We start from the raw sequence: 22,426 nt of genomic DNA on the forward strand, positions 1-22,426 counted from the left end.
GACGGATAGGAGGGGTGCAGAATGCTAGAGCGTAAGAGGAGGAGAGGATTAGGTTTGAACTTATGGGAATGCTGAAAGAGGCGTAGTTGAGGTGTGGTCTTGTTCCTGAAACTTTGCTATATAGCATCAATTGCAGCACGTTTGCTTCTAATGCATTTGTTTCGGCCTCTGCAGAGCCTTTTCTTGAATTGCACCACCTTCTATTGTATTTGTTTTAGACTTTTGAATATGTTTTAAACTTTGTATCGTGTCTGAATTCGCAGCTTGTTTCTCCTTAAAGGAATCTTTTGGGTCGTTGCAGTGTGTTTGCCCCTGTCGGCCACTGTCGTACCGGCCTAATGACGCTCAGAAATCCTAAAAAGTCAAAGAAAGGAACAGTGCGTGTTTGTACATAGTGCTGTCACCTCACAGCTAGAAGGTTTCTGGTTCGATTCCAGGTTGGGACAAAGTGTGGAGTTTGCATGTTCTCCCCCCGTGTAGCGTGGGTTCCCTCCGTGTACTCCGGCTTCAGTCCAAAGACATGCTCGGTTTGTGTCGACTCTAAATTGCCCGCAGGTGTGAATGTGAGTGTGAATGGCTGTCTGTCATGTCAGCCCCATGACTGACTGGCGATCAGTCCAGCGTGCACCCTGCCACTCGCCCAATGACAGCTGGGATAGGCTCCAGCCCCCCGCGACCCTGAACAGGATAAGCGGTATAGATAATGGATGATGGATGCTCCTGATATTGAGTACCTGCAGTGAGTTTCTTGGAGGTCTTCCATGAAATGCTGCAGTCTGTAAAATCCATACATTCTTCTGACAAACCGCATTAATCTGAATTAAACCTGCATCACTGGAGGTTTAATGAAACCCTCATGTACTCCTGCACTATAACTCTAATTGTCCTTCAGGAAATTTGATAATTAATTCATTCTATGAGGCTCCATTTAACGTGATACTATAACAAGCCATATCACAAAACCCAATTAGCCTCTATCTGGTTTAACAGGGCGCTTAAAGCAAGAAGTAGGCCTAATGCCTTTCTGGGAAACGGGCCAATAGTGCTGAAGTACCCTCATACTTTGTAGCGCTGCTTTATGGCACTGTAAATGTGTTGACTTTCATCGCGCTTGCGGCTTCTCATGTTGCCGTCCGTGAGCACAATGTCAAATCTATACAGTTGCAGTACGTGGCTCAGATTCAAGGGAGTTCTTGTAATCGAAACCAGGAGGCGAGAGGCCACCTCATAGACTATTTAATGACTTTGCACCTACAGTAATAGCTCGTTCAACAACCACAGTGAGTGTGTGTAGATGTTAAGTAGCTGTGAGAGACATAGACAAGCCAAAAGGAAAGAAGGCAACAGAGAGGGAGGAGTAAACAAAGGATTGGTGACTGGACACACTTTGTAAGTCCTCTATAATTAGAATTACTCACATTTGTTATTGTTTACCATGAGCAGAACACTTGTATTGTGCTCAGGCCTTACACAGTATAGGGTAGGTGTACATGTTTATTGTTATATTTATCCAGAAATCAATTATGATAGAAAATGATAGAGAAAGACGTGAAACTGGGACTTTGTAATTCTGTTATATGAAGTAAAGTAAATATGAAATGACCTAAAATTTGCAGTGGAGGAATTTAACACAACTGGCCCACACAGAGGAGTGTAAACAAGCAGAGGCAATGAGAGATACAGAGAGAAACAGACTTTGCGACGTGGACAGACTCTGCCTTCTCTCACATCTGTAAACAAGAAGTCCACTTTAAAGATAAACACTTCAGGTTGCTCTGAAACAGAGCCGCTGCAGACTGCAGCGACTAGAGCAGTGTCCACTTCTTAGAGCACTTAAACTTAAACTTCTAATTGATCATGATATACATATACATAAACATTACTTGTGTCATGAGTTATCATGTTCAGCTTTGTATTTAACTTTTTCTGTGTTCTGGTCATGATTCATTCTTCTTTAGTTATGTATTTCATTTGTGTTTCATTGTTTAGATCATTTCCTGTTTTACTTTGTCACCTTGTCTCTCGTGTCTACTTCCTGCCTTGTTTCCCACTTGTTTAAGTGCCCTGTCATTGTTTTCACCTGCCCCTTGATTGTCTCACCTGTGTCTGATTAGCCTCACCTCCCGAGTTTATTTAGTCTTTGTGTTCCCCTGTCTCAGTGTCAGTTCGTTGTTTGTCTTTCATGAAGCCCTTGCTCCTCATGAATATGTTGCTTGTGGGATTTCGTGTGTTTCTCTGTGATTTGGACTTTAACTCATTTTTGGGATTTTGGATTCTGCTGATAACCCATGGACTTTGTAAGTTTTTTTGTTCTGCCTTTTGTTTGTGTTTAGTGTTAGTGTTAAATAAATAACAGGTCTGCATCTGGGTCCTCTGCCTTCCTTTCTGTTTAAAACTTGACCAGGCCTGCAACTAAACAACAAGCCAGGTCTGTGGACACTAGATCAGACTCACTAGCTTCATACTTGGTAATCCTCAAAACTTTAGATTTAATGTAAATAAATCAAGTCAGATTAATCCAACTTTAACCTTATACTTAATAATAATAATAATTTTGCTTTACAGCTTCTCTAATTTAAAAGCTTTTGAGGCAACAGCAAAAGGTGCACAACCTAACAGAAGCTCCAGTATGTCTGTTTGCTGGTTCTTTCTGCAATCTCTTTGCTAACTATGCTAACACTGCATCTGCTGCTCCGGGACTTGATTTGGCAGATCTTTATGCTGATAAAATTAGCCATCATGTAGGATCTACTGCTAACACCAAGTAAATGGTAAATGGACTGCACTTATATGGCGCTTATCTCGTCTTGCAACCACTCAAAGCGCTTTTATACCACGTACACGTCACATTCACCCATTCACACTATGATGGCAGAGGCTGCTATGCAAAGTCCCCAACTGTTAATCAGTGCTGAACCCATTCACACACCGATGGCTATGCCCAAAGACACTTGTGATTGTCGCAGTCAGGGATCGAACCACCAACCTTCCAATTGAGAGAAAACCCACTCTACCATTGAGCCACAGCCGCCCCAAAAGTAATTTTCTTTATTTCTGTCCCACATTTTCTGTCTCGTCTCTCTAACCTGCCTTCTTCCCTGCAAACTTTCTTTCCATCTTTCTTGCAATTTCAGCTTCTATCTTTATGCAGCATACTGATCATTCCTGCTCTGTGCGTCCATACGGTACCAACCTGCTCCCTGTGACAGCCGTGATTTGTGGAGTCTAACTGGATGAGCACTGGCATACCTTAATATAAGCATTCTAAACATTCCTCCTCAGATACAGACCGAAGTCATGGTCCATAACTCAAAGGACCCATAAAGAAGAAGTACAAGCAACTACAGAGCCTGATTACAGTAACAGGGTATTATATGGAGCCAGGTTAGAGGAGTGTTTGGTCAATGATGAAAGAGTTTGGAGGTAATCTTCTGTTTCTTCTTCCATAATAACACTTGTAGCTGGATGTTTATTAAAAGGCTGAGGCAGTAATGTAGGCCACTTTGTTTTTATGACCTCACAGGTCACAAGAAGTTACTGTGCTTGTACTGCAGAGAAGGAGGGGGAAATTATGACCATGCTTTATGTTATGAGCTCAGGTAACATTGCTCGGTTCGTCGATCTGTTTTTGACGGGGATTCTTGCCACATTTTAGTTGAATATCAATACAGTGTTGATGGAAAATGTCGTCAGTTGAAGTAATAAATCACCAGTTTGTGCTACTTCAAACAAAAAAAGTGGAGTTCTTTCCCTTGTGAAGCTGAGTCGGAAAAGCCTACATGTATCAGGATGGATTGTGAGCTAGCAGCCGCAGCCTCGGCCTAGCTGCACTGCATCTCCTAGGCCATATAGGCCTTTTTCACAGCATACATTTTTCACTGTACACAACAAATGATGTCATAGGTGCTGGAAGAAGAACATATATTACACAGTGGTGCCCCTGAGACCCAGAAAACATTGGCTACAACGGCAGGCGTTCGTCATACTCTACACCAAACTTTGATAGACAGAGATAAGATTGATAATCAGCAAATTTTACCTTTAAAGATTGTTTAGATGGCTAGTTGGTTGGATTGTTGGTTGGTTGGTTGGATGGATAGTTGGCTGGTTAGTTTGTTGGTTGGTTAGTTGGTTGGTTGGTTGGTTGGTTGGTTGGTTAGTTTGTTGGTTAGTTTGTTGGTTGGTTGGTTGGTTGGATGGATAGTTAATTGGTTGGTTGGATAGTTGGATAGTTGGATAGTTGGTTGGTTGGTTTGTTGGATAGTTGGATAGTTGGTTGGTTTTTTTGGTTAGTTTGTTGGTTGGTTGGTTGGTTGGATGGATAGTTGTCTGGTTAGTTTGTTGGTTGGTTGGATGGATAGTTAATTAGTTGGTTGGTTGGTTGGTTGGATGGATAGTTAATTAGTTGGTTGGTTGGTTGGTTGGTTGGTTGGTTGGATGGATAGTTGGTTGGTTGGTTTCCACACTGTTATGAAAAAGGTGTAATGGAAGGGTTCCCTTCAAACATGACACTTCTTCACAAGGCTTACACAATATTTGGCCCACTACTAGCCAACACAGAACAGCACTATGTCTGATGTTTAAGGTCCACAACTGTCTGTCCATCTTCTCAAATGAACTGTGTCTGTGGAGTCTGCAGAAGTTTGGTCAAATGATTTTTGCGATGAAAAGGCAGCATTTACTGCATAATTTCCTTCTCTCTCATCATTGGTTTACTAACAACCTTGTCACACTTGCTTGAATTGTGCTGAAAATATTGTGGTAACACGGGCGACACAGGCAGACAACAAGAGTGACATGAATCAGAAAATGTTTTTTTAATTCAAGAATTGGCAGAGGTAGTGTAGAAAGTCTGCAGGTGAGGGGGTTGTCTTTATTCATGGATGCACATCCTTGTGTATTCTTGTATTTCTTTAAAAAGGACAGAATCTACATGCAAGGGTGAAAAGGTGAACAGTTTGTGTACATACAGTGTCCAGTTTGCAGGGCTTTCTGTGTTCATCACTGGAGGCCTCCTGGTGTTTTTGTTGCCCTTGTGAAGAGATGAAGCTTTGATTGAGATCTGCTTTGATTTTCTCATTAAAAGAGGATTCAGAGACGGTCTCTGATGTGGAGCCACACACAGGATGACCTCAGCTCTCAGATGATCAATGCATTTTAGTGAGGAAGATCAAGAAGCAGTCCCGTATAGGTTGATTAAAATAAAATGGCACTAATGCTGCCATAACGAGGGGTTCCCTGACTCTTGGGCAAACATGGAAGAGTGTGCAAAATCAGTGCAATGTGCAAGAAATAAAGCTTTCCCAAAATGAATAACATGAAAAAGTGGTTCTAACTGGGGTTTTGATTGGCCTTCCTTTATGTTGACCCAAAATGATTTCCCGCCATGTACAAACACATTTTCAGTGCTTTACCTTGACATATTATGATCTTACTTTCAGTTACATTCAGAGAGGAGGTTATGCCGTGACAGTACTACACACTCTCTGAGTTGTTTAGAACAGCTGCCTCGGCCTGAACTTTAAGTGCACACGTTGAACTTTGAGTGAACAGTTCTACATGAAAACAGAAACTATAAAGACCATGATGCTGTGAAGAAATAAAATGTGCTTGGAAATTGTTGTTGACAACATGTCAAGTGACAGAATCCACACTGCTGAAGACACCTAGCCATGAAACTACCTGGTGTTGGAAGACAGTTACAAAATCAGCCTGTCAAAGACTTTATTTTACAGCCAATATTTAAACATGAGGACGTTATTAAACGTGTGTAGAACATACTCCTCAGAGATCAGTTATTTACTTTAAAGAGTCTAAATGGCCAAAGTGGCCACAATCCAGTCACAAAGCAGAGCTCGTACAGGATCTGTTGGTCTTTCAGACATATGCATCATGTCTGTCGAGTCAGTTTGAATAAACGCTGATGAATAAAAACCAGGCAGATGGCTCATGTTTTGGAGGCCTGTCCGCTCTCACCACATTCTGCTCCGGATGAGGTAAGCTGAACAGACAGTGATGACAGATTAAAATAAGGGATGGATTAAGGTTTGAACTACATAGTTCTTTCTTTAAATAGAATTAGCTTATTTAGCCTATTTTAGTTTCATTAAATATCAGTGCAGTGGTTTGCACTGTTGTCTCAGAGCAAGGGCCTTTCTGTGTGGAGTTTGCATGTTCTCTTCATTTCTGCATGGGTTCTCTCCACGTTCACCAGCTTCCTTACAGGCCAAAGACATGCTCGTTAGGTTAATTAGTTACTCTTAAATTGACCGTAGTTGTGAATGTGAGTGTGAAAGGTTGTCTGTCTCTATGTGTCAGCCCTGTGATTGACTTGCAGTCAGTCCGGGATGTACTGACTCTGGATTGGATTTGAAAATCTTTATTGTCCCCAAGGGGCAATTTGGTTTGCAACAGTAGCACACACAAGCAATACACATCATAAAAGACATAAAATACATAAATACATACTTATAATACATAACTTCCATGAATGTCACATGGTAGATAAAAAGCCAACAGTCCTTGGTATATGTGCAATAGCAACAGTGCCTGCAGCTTGTTCAAAAACCCAACTGCTGATGGAACAAATGACCTAAGATATCTGTTGGATTTGGCCCTGCGAGTGTAAGTGAACCTCCTCCCTGTTGGCAGAAGTCTAAACTCTGCATGAAGAGGGTGGTGAGGGTCTTCCAGGATGGCCTTTGCCTTCTGAATGGCTCTAACATGATAAACATGGCCAAGTTAAAGACAATCAGAACAGGTTATGTGGTAAAGGTAAAGCATGGATGTATAATGAAGGCTCTTTACTTCTGAATTGTGGGTCTACTTTGGATTCAAACCTTAACCATGACCTCAAATGTACAGTGATAGACTTTGGATTGACCTCTGCACCTCTGCAATGAGAAAAGTCTGTGACAAGAAACCTGGCCCTGGTCAGAGCCTTTCATTCAGGAGATTTAGGAAGTTAGAGAGATAGGGGACAGGAAACAGGAAAGCACATATACAGTAAGCTAAACAATCACAACAAGGCCATCAAAGTAGAACGTAAACAGATGTCTTTGACTTGGGAGAAAACTCTTTTTTCTGTCTCTCAGTCTCTCTTTCTTCCTGTGCTTCTCTTTCGTCCCTTGACCACTCTTTTTAACGGCACAACAAAAGCACACAAATTCCCACACACTTTTCTTTGCATACCCGCTTTTAATACCCTAAAAAGAAGCAGCGACGTGTTTCAGCGGATACCATAGCGACTGTATGAAAAGTCCCTCAGTGGTTGGCACTACAGGACAAACAGTGCAAGAATACGAGTGCCAGCTCTCACTCCCTCTCTCTTTATTTCTCCTCTTTTTGTGTCTTTCATCCTCCCCAGACATCTTTAACTGAGTGAAAAAGGCTTTTATTTTCCTAAATAACTCAGACTGGACCTCATGAGGCTGCCGGACTGAGATACAATCGCCTGAAGGTTTAAGAACAGAGCGAGGAGGGTAATGATTCAATCAGAGACACAGAGAGAGAGGAGGGTCCAGCCTGTCTGCTGGAGGTATTTGTAATGCTGGCTGTTGCTGAACACCATGAATCACACAATCACACTGACATCTTAAGCACAGTATTCAGCTCTCAACCTGAGCAGTTCAACGTAAATAAAACTCCTGCTAAATTGTTGTGTTGAAATGTGTTTTGACCATTTTCGTCACCGCCATCTTTCATTCTCTTCATGTCCCTCTGAGACACTCAGACATAAACAGATTAAGCAGGAGGTCAGAACAAAAGGGCAGCCAGAAGCCTGAGACCACCGGGTTATGGATTAATGTGTCCTACGTGCATGTCGCCATATTGTAAACAGTTTTTTTTCATCAAATAAATCACGCCGGTCATTTTATAAAAACATAAATAGAGCTAAATATAACTGAATGTAAGCTAACTCTTATAAAATATTACTTATGTGTCCCTTGTTCTTAGATCATGTCCCTGCATGGTCTGCCTCATTTAAAGTGATTATAACAGTATCATGGTTAGCAGAGGTTCTACATCCATCTTAAATTGCCCTTACAACACACTGAAACATTTTCAACCTCAGTCCTATCATGGTATTATGGGGAGCTAATGCCATTATGGTAGGAAAAAATGCAATTTGGCTCTGTGCCTTTAGAGGACACTATCCGCTTTCCAATGGGCCCTGGAAAACCTCCGCCAGACTACGTAAAACGCGTCATCTGGTGGAGGCCAGGGTGCTTGCTAAACTACACTTCCGCAATCTAGGACACCTGCCTCCGATGTCATGTCTCGTTCAAAATCGTCAGGTTTGAAATATAGACCCGAAGATTTTTTAGATGATCCACCGGTATATTCTCGGCGTATTTCGGATTCTGTCCCGCTCTGAGCCATTGCCTGCAGCGAAACTGTAGTATTTCACTCCAGCGTCTCTTGCTGGGCCGTTCCTTTCAGAGGGAGGAGCGCAATGCACGCTGGGTATTGTAGGAATGTAGAATGGGCGAAACCACGAGCTGTTTGTACAACTTTCTCCACAGCTATGGCACCAATTTAAAATATTATTGCTTCTATCGATTACAGAGAACACCAGCTTTGACTGACAGTGGCTTTTTCCAGGGGCGAATTGCTCCTTTAGTATGGCTTTCATGGGGCGCTGCTTTAGCTCAGCAGTTAAGGTGCGCGCCCCATGTGTAGAGTCACAGTCCGCGATGAAGCAGCCCCGTGTTCAACCTCAACCTTTGATCCTTTGCTGCAGGTCATCCACACTCTCTCTTCCCATGGTTCCGGATATATCTACTGTCCTGTCCAATAAAGACAAAAAAAGGCCATAATAGTTCATCTACAAATGTTTTATGCACATGTTTGCATCTTTGGGGTTTTAGGTCAAAGGATGTGTTTGCTGTTTTTCAAACCAGACCTCACTGAAATATTGCTTACCAAAGCATTGTGTTATGGCTTCAATTCCCAGCAATAGGACGGATCAATTAGTTTGTAAAAACATGTAGAGAATTAACCTACAGGAAAATATCACTTGAAACTGTGGCTTGCCTTGACTTTATGGAGTTTCAGATCATTGTTTAGCCGGCCCAGCTGCAGCTTCCCTGCTGTGGTTCATTCTCATTGCTCCCATAGCCTCGTCTTCAGCAGAAGCGGCGACAATGCAAACTCTCTCGACACTATCTGCACACCAGCAAACAGTAAATGGCCAAAGTCAGCGACTAGCTCGTAGAGACACAAATGGAAATATTGAGCAGAAGACTTAAATTTACCAGGTGGCCCAAAATCTTTAAAAAACAAAATGGACAAAGTGCAGAAAAGAAATGTCTCCTTGTTTTACCGATAAAGCTTCTTAAACTTTACATTTTATTATGTTTAACTGACTTTATTTCAGCAGGATTTACAACATTTGTTCAGAATGGTTCCATAAAACCTTATTTTCAAAGTCACACACCCCTTATGTGTTGAAATACTCTGAGAACACCAAACCCATCCACTCACACACTCTGAGTTTATCTAAATCCACCCTGTGTAAATGACAGGGATTGTGTAATTACAGTTGTGTTAAAATGACATAAAGTTTGATTCATCCCCAGATGTGCGGGGGTTTTCTTCAGATCGGCCAGATGAAGCCATGCAGCTACAGCAGATATCACTACAGCAAACATGAGCTCATCTCCACATTAAGACGTATGAGTCAAAACTTGGAGCTTAAACCTGATTCATGTGCAGTCAAGAGTGAAGATTTCGTGGTCGTCTTCCAATTCAGCACATTAGATGGAGATTTACAGCTGGGAAATAAAGGATCATGATAAAAGGCGGTAAAATACGCACAGGGACAAAGGCTTGGTAGTAATGATGTCAATTTGAAGCTTTATTTTCTTTATCTCTGTGCAAGAAATGAAAACACTAAACAAACCTCAGACTTTACAAAAAAAAGAACATTACAGGATTGTATGTGCGTAAAGTCTCTGCATTGCTTAAGCTAGTAAACTGGACATACTAAAACAATTGACATGAAAGTTTTTACATAAATTCCCAGTACGTACATCATGCTGGTGTGAACTTTCACTTTCAGCCTGCCAGTCAGGTCCTTGGCAGTAAATGTAGATGAATGTGATCTGTGGTCCAGATGCACCGGCTCACTCTGCTGCTGATTGATGCTCTGCAGAAGAAGAACAGAAAGGCTCAGTTGGTTCCTGTTTCTCTCCCTCAAGTTACTTCAAAAGGTGATTCATTGTTAAATACAGCACTGTACAGTATGACACCAGCAGCAGCAAGATGATACGCATTGGATCTCTAAAGTTCAATTTATTTAAGCATAAGATAGAAGAAGCAATGGATAAATCGGTAACATCAGTGAAGATACAGAGAGCTAAATATGTCCTATGCAACAGAAGCTTTTGGCATGCATGAACAAAAAATGTTTAAAGATCAGTACTGGAGCTGAAAGAGGCCTCCGTATACCTGCTACTGCAAGTGTTCAACTCTCCTCAGTGTGGAGATATTAATGATATTGATGCTATATCGCAAAGCTTCAGGAGCAGGACCACACCTCAACTGCGCCCCTTCCGGCATTCCCATAAATTCAAACCTAACCCTCTCCTCCTCTATGTGTCACATATTCTAAAAGTTCAATATTACTCCTTGAAATACTGAATAGGCGTGCCATATCACCTTTTTTTTCTGCCAAGCCACTCAGAGGTTTACCTGTTTGGCAATTAGTAAAAAAAAAGTGAGGGGAACAAAATAGACACCATGCAATACTTTATACCACAGACATTTGTAAAAGTACAGAAATATAAACCATAATTCTTGTACTATCATATTCTTTATCCTCAATCATTAAGTAAATCTGCCTCAACTATTAGAAAGTCAAACAGGGAAAAAAAACGTGCCCTCTGAGTATTTTCCTCAGCCACAGCTAAGCATTCAGAACAACTTGAGGCCTGTAATGGGGCAGAAAAATGCATCAAATCACCCAAAAATGGACGCTACATATCCTCAACGCAAGCCAAGTATCTTGGTCTGTGGTAAAATATGTTAAGTGAGTATATTGTTATCTATAATTAGATGATACACAATGAAAATAGCTCTTTTACGGCCTGCGGCTGCACAGTGGTGTGTGGATATGATTGACCAAATCCATCCAAAACAGAAATCTTGCTAGCCTATAATGCTAAGCCCAGGCAGTTCCATTCATGCAACATCCCTCGCCAGCTTTTATAATGATTTCTAGGAAAATAAAGATGTAGCTCCCGCAAGTTTGAGCTCAAAAATAAAAAAAAATCTGTAATCACAGCTCACACAAACAACACAAGCGTGCTGCTTTTTGTAACCTGTTTAACTTATGCTTTAATCTCTTTGCATATACTCATACCAACTAATCTAGGGCAAATATATTAATGTGAGTTACCTCACCACCCTAACTCTGTGGTTTAATGGTTGAGTCAGGCCTGTGTGGTATCCCATCATACATCTGACACAGCAGCTCAGTACAGTAGTTCCCATAGACAGAAGCCAGCGGGCTGCCTGTCTGCCAAATGAGAGCACTTGTTTGCTTGGCGTTTACATGGTTACCATTCATGGGCAGCGGCTTAGAAGAGGCGTGTGTGTGTGTGTGTGTGTGTGTGTGGTTGTGTGTGTTCGATAGAGAGTTTGCATGTGTTTTTCTTCATGCACGTGAATATATTTACTTATATAAACATGGCAGATATATATATGCATGTGCATGCAGCTCTGAACCTGTGTGGGCACGTCCAAATGATCCTATTTGGCCTACTGAGTTACATTACGTCTCATTCCTCTCGTGTACCATGAGACCATTCGGGACATGAATTCATTCAGTGGCTCGTTACTCTGAAATCCAAATGACACAATACTTTCCGGTAGGTTCTGCGTGTGCACCAAAGTGGTTCCCTTTTTGGACAGAGACTACACTGAACCTATTGTGCTCTACGCTGTCATGAGTGCTTACTTGACCATTTTATTCATTTGCGATTCAGGCTGGGTAATGACCATGAACGGTTATAATGGGTGGCAAAGCTTTGATGCTATTTGTCGAAACATTTCAACAGTCAAGTATATTATAAAGCCGTGTTTTTGACAAAGTAAATTAGTGTTTCATTTGGGGATTTAATGGCAGTATCAACTCAACTCAACTTTATTTAAACAGCATCTTTTGTACAGACCAAAGTGCTTAAAATAAGAACAGAAATTGACAATGATAGATACAATTTTGCAAGACTAAAAAATAACATCAGAAAAAATGCTAAATGTTAGAGATGAATAAATGAAAAATGCTTTAAAAAGTTAAATAAGACTAAATAGACACCTACTGTAGATACAATGATAAAAACCTAGACTAAAGCTTTACAGTATTCTCCAAATAAAAAGCCAGATTATAAAGATAGGTCTTTCATTTCCTTGCCTTCCTTTCCTTATCATTATTTTTTTAGATTAAGTACTCACAGGCATTTCCCCCTTCTAAGTGCCTCTCAACTGGGTGTGTCAGGGTGTTCAACTACTTCACTGACCAAGGAGCCTTTGTTGGGAGATAAGAGCCTTCATTGTCTTTGTGACCCTGAGAGATTGACTGAGACCAAGCCAGCTACTTTTCATTCCACAAGTAAATAACGCAACTTTAATTACAGCGTTCATAAACCTTGACCTTTCTTTATCGCATTTCCAGCTGAGCAGAAACAGCTACTGTGTGCCAAGTGGAGTTTTGGGAGAGGTTTGGCCTGTTTTGATAGGTGGAGAAGTTTCTGATAAGGAAGACACACAGCCTAAGGAAACATTTTGCCACAACCTTGGCACATGGTGTACACATTGTTCGAAGAGATGGGGTGTGATGGTATCTAGTGACCAATTACTGCACTTTAACCTCTGAATTTGTTAATGTGTGATGGGCCAGTCAGCATACAGGGGTTGTTTGGGAGATTGCCATGAAAACAAAACAACAAGGATGACCCTGAGAAGTAACATTCTTTGCGTTAATGGCCCCGAAGGTAGGTCAACCGGTGCATCCACCATTGTTCCGACCTGAAAATATGTTCTTGGTGATGTTTTCCCTCTATTTCATTATGAGGCTAAGGTTAATTATTTTTTTCATTATAATCATCATTGCAGAAGGGTGACAAATTATTATCGGTCGTAGTTCAAAATATAATAAAACATATAAGCCTAAACATCTACATCAGGGGTTTCCAATCCTGCTCCTGGAGAGCTACCTTCCTGCATGTTTTAGGTTTCTCTGTACTCTAACAGACCTTATTTGTATGATCTGCTCGTTATCAATCAACTGACGCTTCTCGGGGGATTGATAATGAGCAAAACATTCGAACCAGATGTGTTAAGAGTACGGAGAAACCTAAAACACGCGGGAAAGTAGCTCTCCAGGACCAGGATTGGTGCATCCCTGGCCCGTCCGCTGTAGCCTGGTACGGTTACACAGCGAGATTTCATATTCTCGCGAGATTTCGCGAGCTACTCAGCAACCCGCCAATTAATTTTACCGTGACTTGTCTTTCAGTGTGCGTTATATCTGCCCAGTCTTTTAAACGTTCATCTTTATCACCGTTCGACTAATAACGTTTGAAGGGGATTACCTGGTGGAAATAGTCTAATAACGTGAGTGCTGTCTTGTGGAAAAACACTTCAACGGCTTGCTTACCTCCGGTGTTTACACGCAGTACCACGGAATAACGGTCTGTACAACCGCCATCTTTGAACAAAACCAAGGTGATTCTTGGACAGGAGAGTGGCTAGTGAGCTAGCTAAGAAGACGGGAGCACCTATTAAAAACAAGAAGTGTGCGGTAACTAGACGACCTATTCTCTCGGTAGCCGCCTCGTCTTTCATCTGTCAACGCAAGCTAAAGCTAAACTATTCGGTCAACTGAACTTCTAGAGATCCTGCGACATCACCTCAGGTAAGACATGCCAGAGTAACTGACCGTTACTGAGATTAGTAATGTAATTCCTCATGCTAACAATTAGTTGTTACTGTGGAAACTAGTTGCCTGTTACTAACTTAAGTAGATAATTAACATATTAGTGCCTTAGTTAACTGTCTAAAGGTGACTGCACACTGCCCAGACAATGCCCAACTCACCTCAACATTCTAAAGTTGGCAGTTGCTGGTTGCAGTCTTTAGAATGTTCCGGAAACCAACTGCCTGCTCCACACTGCCCAGACATTAGCTGACAGGACAGACTTTTGTTGACTCCTTCTGTGAACTAAAACAAAGCCAGTCTTTTCATTTGCTGCTTCTGATGAACCCAGATCTGAGTAAATTATTGGAAAAGCATAATGTAATGGAAATGGAAATTTCTTGTTCCTGATGTCGCTTTTTTTTTCATTAATAGAAAAGACAACTCAACTTGAGATTTACTTTTAATTTCAGCGATCATGGTTCTCAAAATCGATCCATAGCATTGATTGCCACATGATGAAAGTGTCTATTCAGTTTGCAACATAGGATATTGATTTAACTAATTAAAGTGATAATCTGGAATTTATTTTCATTTAAATAAATGTCTGTTAAGTCACTATCTATCGCTATATAAGGTAACACAATGGTGATTGAGCCTATGGCCCACTAATGAAAGCCTTTGCATTTGCAGTAGGCCTTTATGAAATCACACGCGGCGCCCAGTTAGTGACGCGTTTTCCATCACCCAGCAGTGGTTGGTCTGCCAGAGAGGGTAGGCAGAGCTATGTGGCTGCTTTTCTGGTCTCTGAGCAAATTCGACGCTCAGATGAAGCCAAAAAGTCTAAAAGGGAAAGCGACAGTCAGCGAGGAAAATCAAGAGTTACAGCTGTAACAAAGGGAGCCAACCGTAGTCGTCTGATTATCTCAGACCGCAATTGCCTTTTATCGCCAGCAGGTGCTGCAGAACTGAGAACTCTGAGATTATCAGTTTAAGTTTTGGCTTTATTTTACATGGATAAAGGTTGTGCGAGTATAGGCTAATTGTCCAGGGAACACACTCTCAGAATATAGCGCACACTGACCTGACAGTTGGTTGTGGTTGGACTCGGTTTGTCTGGTAAGTGAGCAGCCACCTTTAAGTGACTGTTAGTGGTGTCCTGACTGCATGCTAGTTTTACTAAACAAATGCAAACCATGTTAAAATGTGTGATATTCTCGCTGAATGACGGGCCTGCTTCCACAATGTTAACACTCTGATACTTAGTACTAAACTTTAGTTCAAGTTAAGTCTCGGGTTGATCATTATTTTTGACATGGCAGGGATAGCACGAGTGTGATTAATTACATTCATTATGTCTGCAATCAGTTTAGGTAAGGTCTTTGCATTCAATGTTGCCAGATCAGATTGGCAGTTCCCAGCCCAATTACTAACTAAAAACCAGCCCACTTCAATAAAAACAAGCCCAAATCATAACCCTGCTAGAAACTCGTGTAAAACCGTAAAACCATTACATAAGCAATAGAAAACAGATAAGCATGCAAAGCTTCATATCTGCATCAATTAACCAAAGGTAAGTATGCTATTGCAACCCAAAAAGAGTGCAGTTAGACAACCAAATACAAGACCAATTGGCGTCGTGGTGTCTGGCGTCGTGGCGAAATCACATTAAAGTGATCAAATACTGCCATGAAATGTGACACCAAAGTCCGAGCTATTTAAAAACTAAAGGATTGTGGAGGAATGAAACTGCAAAAATTAAACATAAATAAATAAAAATATAAAAATAAATGAATATGCCATTAAATAAATAAATAAATAAATAAGAGTTCCTCCTTTATTCATAGGATTGAATGCAACTAATGTCAATCAAATGGGTAAACAATGAGTGAGTTGAAACCACAATATCTTTGTTTTTAACCATAAAATTACTGCTTGTTTGGTGTTCAAAACCCTGCCAAATGTGGACAGAAGCAGCCCAAAATTCATCTACCAGCCCAATGCTATTTCCCCCAGCCAAAGGTAATCATAAGAAGCCCAATCTGGCAACACTGACCATTTGTATTCCTGATCACCCTAACCAAAGTCTAGCTTGTTGGACCTATATGAAGACAAGCTTGCATTGTGTTGTCTTTCATCAGTGCAATTTTTCTTGTCAAAAGTATTGACTGTCTACATGTGTACGTATTTATACTATGATATTAAAAAACAGGATGTGGCCCTTTTCCACAAAAGCTGCCAAAGTGAAACAATTATAAATATCCTCATGCTTTCCATTAGTTAAAGAATACAATGACAAAGGAAAAACAAGGAGACCATACTATTTTCTCTTGTTTAAACCACTGAATGTGGGTTAGTATATCAATGCTCAGACTGTGTTCCACTCTCTCATCTGGCTGCCTGCCAGACCTATACAGTTAAATCCTGAGCCAGAATGTAGGATAAAAGCTGCAGCTGTGGAAGCAGCAGGCAGTCAGACAAAAGTAAATGGAGTCATTCTCCAAATCAAGGCCAACTCATTGGACTGCTGCATTTGTAACCCAATTATTCCCAGTCCACGTGTTCTGAAAGCTGGGGCTTCAGGCAGAGGGGGAAGCCCTCCTAGATTTTCCTGCAGTCACCCCATAAAAACACAGAGGGGAAGAGAGGGAGGGTGACAGGGAGAGAAAGTCGGAAAAGTCATAACTGTTATTCCATATGACCTAAGTCCGTTTCCAATGTTGTGGCTGTAGGTTAGAGATGGCATTTATTGAGGTATGGGGTTAATGTTAAGACATATGGTTAACTTAGAAATGTAATATGCTATGGGAATCCGGCTGGAGAAATGACAGCAAAGTAAACGGTCCAGTTCAGTTCTATAGGTTAAATGTGTTTATTTTTGTATATATCAAGAATTTCAAAACATAAGTAATTTTCTCTTTGTTTCTTAATTAATTATAAAGTAACTCGGTGTAAAATCATTGATGGATAATGTGATTCCTCAAAAAGGCTACCCGCTTATAGCTTATTCTGTCTATAATTGTAACAATAAGATGTTAAAAACATTTCATTTTGAGAGACAGTGCAAAGGAACATGTCAGTGATCAAGTAAAAGAGATTGTAGACAAACAGAGGAGCTGCTATAGTCATCTGGGGCTGCTGTGCTTCAGAAGAAGGATGTGGTTTGCACTACAGCGTATAGTGAGGAGTAATTAATGATGTGAGAGTGAGTAGTTGTTACAGGGAGCGATGCTCAGAGTTAACAATCCTCACCCATTGCACACTGTTAAACCTCCCTCAACTTCTTTCTCTCTCTTCTTCCAAGTTCCTTCAGTGACTCCTCCTGCCCAAAGAGTGACAGACACTCTCCTCCATGAAGCTGAAGGGCTGAGGGCTTCTTGACAGTGCAAATGTGGTGAGTTGGTTATTCTAATGATAACTAATTAATAAGTTGTCTCAAGTGGAAATGGAGAAAGCCTGTCTTTAAAAATGCGGATGCAACAGATTTAATAAATACTAACTTTCAAAATCCTGGAAGGGGGAACCAACAAGTGGTTTTTAAAATGATCAGGATATTTCAGGTCTTGTTTATGTTAAAACAACTAAAAGCCCTTGGATACAAAGGGAGATTAACAGTTGAGCAGCCATATATTTTTTAACACAATCATTTCATTTATTTGTTATTAAAGGGACTTTTTGTGGGTACAAACCAATTAAATCTAGGCTACATGAAATACAAAAGAATATTCAAAGCTAATGCAAAAAAAGTATATGTGTATATATATGTATATTTCTGCAAAATATATCATTGAATTATATTTAACATGTCTAAAGATGCAATTAAACCGGATCATGTTAAGTGAAAGGTGAGGACTTTTGGCGACATCTTGTGGTCAAAAATGATCCCAACATTGCTTGCTCCTTGTTGCTGTTATTTTGTAGTTAGTACCTGAAAGAACATTATGGATCCTGTAGATGTCACCAGTGGGCTGCACGTCACATCTTTATTCTGGAGCACAGCAAAACAGCTGGACAATCAGATGAACATTTAATATGTAGAATTTCAAATAGAAGACACTACCACTCATTATACACATTGACCCTACATGTTCCAGCCATAGATTAGGTTTTGATACAGTCTAATTACGAGCCAATGTCAAATCTAAAGCATCATAATGTAAAAACATAAAACAGTGTTATGTTTTTTCTTCATGAAACCATTGTTTCAAAATACATTTCAAATATACTCTTTAATATAAAAAAACTGAGCATTTTTACCTTCATAGAGTAATGATTGTGGAATATTTTCTTAGACTCCCTTAGTAAGAACTTGATAATCTGGCAACTTTTTCTGCACACTGTAACTAATATTTTAAAACAATTTCTGGCAGCAAGTCGTCCTTGAGACTTATTACTTTGCATTTGAATGTTGAACTGACAGCAGGCGGGTTTAATTCCGGTTTTCAGTGCATCTCTGCATAGTTTACAACCCAGAAAAATAATATGAAATGCCAAAAACACAGTAGTTTATAATATTGTAAGATAAGTAGACCAGGGTAGATATTTTTATTATTATTATTACATTTCTTTTTAGACAGGAAATGTGGGGAGGAAGTGGGGGATGACATGCGAGTCAAACCTGCGATCAGAGCATTGCGGACTGTAGCCTCTATATGTGGGGCACCTGCTCTACCAAATGAGCTCAACCAGTGCCCTGAGACATGAGTAGAATTTATATCTACCAGCAATGTACAATTGTTGGCATTTGATTTATTTAGCCTACGCAGGGCTTCCTAGATGATGTTGAATGCCAAAGTTTAACCGGTTCTAACCAGAGCACTTTATGTTTAGTAACCCTGGTGCTGAGAGAAATGAGAGTTGGGTGAATCTAAAACAATGGGGACAGTTGAGTTGTAAACAGTGTTTGATGTAAACAGCCATGCTCAGGTAGAAGAAAATATGACAACTAAAATATGTTGTTTAACAAGTTAACATAGTTCATTACATATTAAACATGTTATATTTTCAGGCCATCTTGTGGGGGAAAATATATATATCACTGCATTACTTGCAGCTTTCTATCTTCATGCTATTTGTAACAGTAAGAACATTGTTTGTCCCAAAATATCAACCATCAGTTACAGATATTGACCAATTTCTAAGTACGAACCAGGTTAAATAAAAAGCAGAGTACTATTTATTTAACTTAGATTGCACCCTTAAAAAAAGTTATATTTTGTTTTACACTGTTTGACCTTGGTTAAATGGATTCTATGAAGAAATGTCAATCAGTGTTTGAATATTCAACATGTTTATTTAAAAACGATAAGTAGTTTAAATTCTACAAAACATTTGTTTCACAGATTCCTACTACACTGCTACGCAATTACAAGAGTAACAACACAAAGCAGCATTATTATATTGGAATCAAATGTATATATGCTTAAAAACAATGAAATAAAGAGACACATTAACTGAAGAAGTCCATAGCCCAGTATAGATATCATAAGAAGTTTAATAATCACATTATCCCCCCTTCAGTCTTCAAGTCACCCCTTTGTTATTTCCAAGCCACAAAAGACAATGACAACTAATTACATTATTCAGCTGATTATTTATGAAGAATTCTGATCGGAGTCGGGTCTGGTTTTTTAGTCACTCTTACAGCTGTGTAGACAATTTCCTCTTCGGGATTATCTGGGACAACTAAAGATAGATGGGAAATGTGAATGTGTTTTGGATTGGTTACCTAACACAGAGGTGATGATGCCTACTTTTTAACCTCTTTCAAACAAATGTTTACAATTTATTCTGATTATATTAAATTAATGTAAAGCAATTACCATCTAAAATGTAGAAGCACAGTAATTTAAGTAATGGTAACCTTAAATAGTGTCAGTGTAGTCTTGATTGAGAGAAATGAAGACCTGAGAGGAAATCTTTCACTTACCGTCATCAACAGCAGTGGTGGTCGGTTTGTCATTGAAAATGATTAAAACACAGCTCAGAACCACCAGGAAGACGGCAAAAAAACTTGCTATGACAGCCACAGCCGCAACAGGGAAGGAAGAGACAAAATCTAGAAAATAAACAAACATAAAACCCAATTAGAGGATGAAATTTACAATTAAAGGAGAAGCTCTGTATTTTTTAGACCTGGGCCCTATTTTTACAAATTTGGGTGTTGAAATGACTTATAGAAACAAAACTTTTGGAATCGGTCCAGTCCAGTAGGTAGCCAGTAGATAAGCTCACAAAAAGGATCTCACTCTTTAACAAGGGGACGATCTTTGTAGGAATCATTTCCGTATGTTGTTGGACACCTGGGGTAACGATCTGAACCTGTTACTGGCAAAAGCAAGCACTTTTAGTGGACGTTCTTTTATCGCGCGCAATTGCCACAGTCTGTATCGCTTCTTCCGCAGAAGCTACCTACTGCTACTTTTGTAAAAATAGGGCCCAGGTTTAAAAATACCGAACTTCTCCTTTAAATTTGAAAGCTAGCAAGATGGTCCTTTTAAAAATATTTCTTATCCATTTTGTTTTCGTTCCATTGGTCAATATACAATAAATCCACAATTTAATTATTTAAAGTAACTAAATTTGACCATTAGTCCGACCCTGAAGAAATGTATTAAATATAAAATCTGTGACAGGTGAAGCCAAAACATGAATTAAGTTGATTATTGTATTTAGTTCATTTAGAATAAATTATGGTGAAATAAAATTGAAGAGCTGATGGCTTGAAAATAAATCAAGCCTCCGTAAACACTGTACCTTTGCAACTCAGGTTAATAACTGTCTCTTCTCTACTGACATTGTTCGAAACTTTACACGTCAAGTTTCCAGTCAGCTGTCCGTGTAAGCTGACAGTAACATTTGAAACACCGGGTGCGTCTTGTTTATTTGAATCCAGAGCCACTGACTGCATGTTTGCTGTCCTGCTGTGCAAGGACTGGCTGTGGTCAGTGGTCTGCATCAGTAAGAGATTGTCCAAAGTCAGAATGAACTCTACTCCATCTCCCTCAGAGGAGCAGATGATGATCATCTGTTCTGGTGACAAACACTCCTGAGACACGGCTGGCTTTGTCACTGGAGCTGGAAGACAAACATAAAGTTACATAGTTTCTACGATACAAAATTCAGGGTAAAATCCCACCTCAGTTTACTAAGGACCCATGCTTTATACAGATTCCTATTTTGATTGTTGAATAAACGTATCGGAAAACTTTTTGGGGCTAAAGATATGAAATAGCTATTTGTTTACAATGCAATTAATTGCATTAGAATTCTCATGCTTAAAAAAAATCCAGTCATTATATTTATTTCTTGGGCCTAAGAAGAGATCTTTTGTTGCTTGTAATTTTACCCGTGACTCATTATTCCATGTCTTTCTACTGTGGTCTCTAAAATGACATGAAAAATTAATAATTAGCCTGTATCTCTAGTAACATTGAAATTAAATAAACAATCAAGTAAAAACGTATTAATCAGGTATTAGGAGACACTTTACTGTAATACGCAACTTGTCTTTGTCCAACCTACCTTGTATTTCAAGGTGCACTTTCGCCTTTTTAAGTAAAACACCATCTGATCCAAATTCCTCCATCAGGTACTCTCCAGAGTGTCTCTTCATTGCGTTTCCCAGTTTGAAAGTTCCGTTGGCAAAGAGTTCAGACTGATTCACATATTTCTCATTTTGAGTAAGTAGCTTACTTTTGTATATTTTTAATATCATGTATTTATTATCTTTAATCAACTTAATGTATGTATTAGCTGTATTTGGGAGATCAAAAATCAACAGCTGTCCCGCGGCTCCAAAACACTGCTGATCTCCAGTAGGTTCAGAGAAACTGCATTCAATAGACCCTAAAAACAAACAAAAAAAAGTCTTAACGTAAAATACAGAGATGGACATTTTCTTATCTTTGTGTCCAGCTATTTATTTCAATTGGAAAAGAAAAAAACCTTTACCTCGTGCCAGAGCTACTGTTGCCAGAGCTGTGATGATCATGTAGATGGGCATCATATTTGTTTCTGTAGTAGCACAAAAATAAAATGTGATTTTAAATGTTGCATGTAATTTAGACATTGTAAGATTACTGAATCAAGGCTTAATTTATTAAATTGTGAATTGCATTTATGAAATATTTTTTGAAAAACGGCTAATGTCCTCACATTTATTACCCTGTAATGAAGTTTAAAATTGTGAAAAATCGAATGAAATGTAACGGTTAAGATTCTTACTGTCACCAATCTCAGATAAAAAATATTTAACTTCTACACCACTTACCAGCTTCACAGTTGTGCGATGTCTTCTTTGTGGCTGTTTCTGACTGGCCTTTTGAATTTTCCACTGACAGTTAGCCTGATACAAGTCTTCTTGTCATCTTATTGCCGTGTTGTATGATAAGAATGAAGGAGGCGGTTTTAGTGTTGCTACCCACAACTTGCCAGGTACCTAAGTGGTAACATTCACAGCCTCTGTAGTTATAAACTTTTAAGTTAAAACAATGTCCAGTTCAGCCT

This window comes from Semicossyphus pulcher, unplaced genomic scaffold (genome assembly GCF_022749685.1).
Source record: "Semicossyphus pulcher isolate SPU_LCO1_2020_fin unplaced genomic scaffold, fSemPul1.0.p SCAF_10, whole genome shotgun sequence".
Taxonomy (NCBI): domain Eukaryota; kingdom Metazoa; phylum Chordata; class Actinopteri; order Labriformes; family Labridae; genus Semicossyphus; species Semicossyphus pulcher.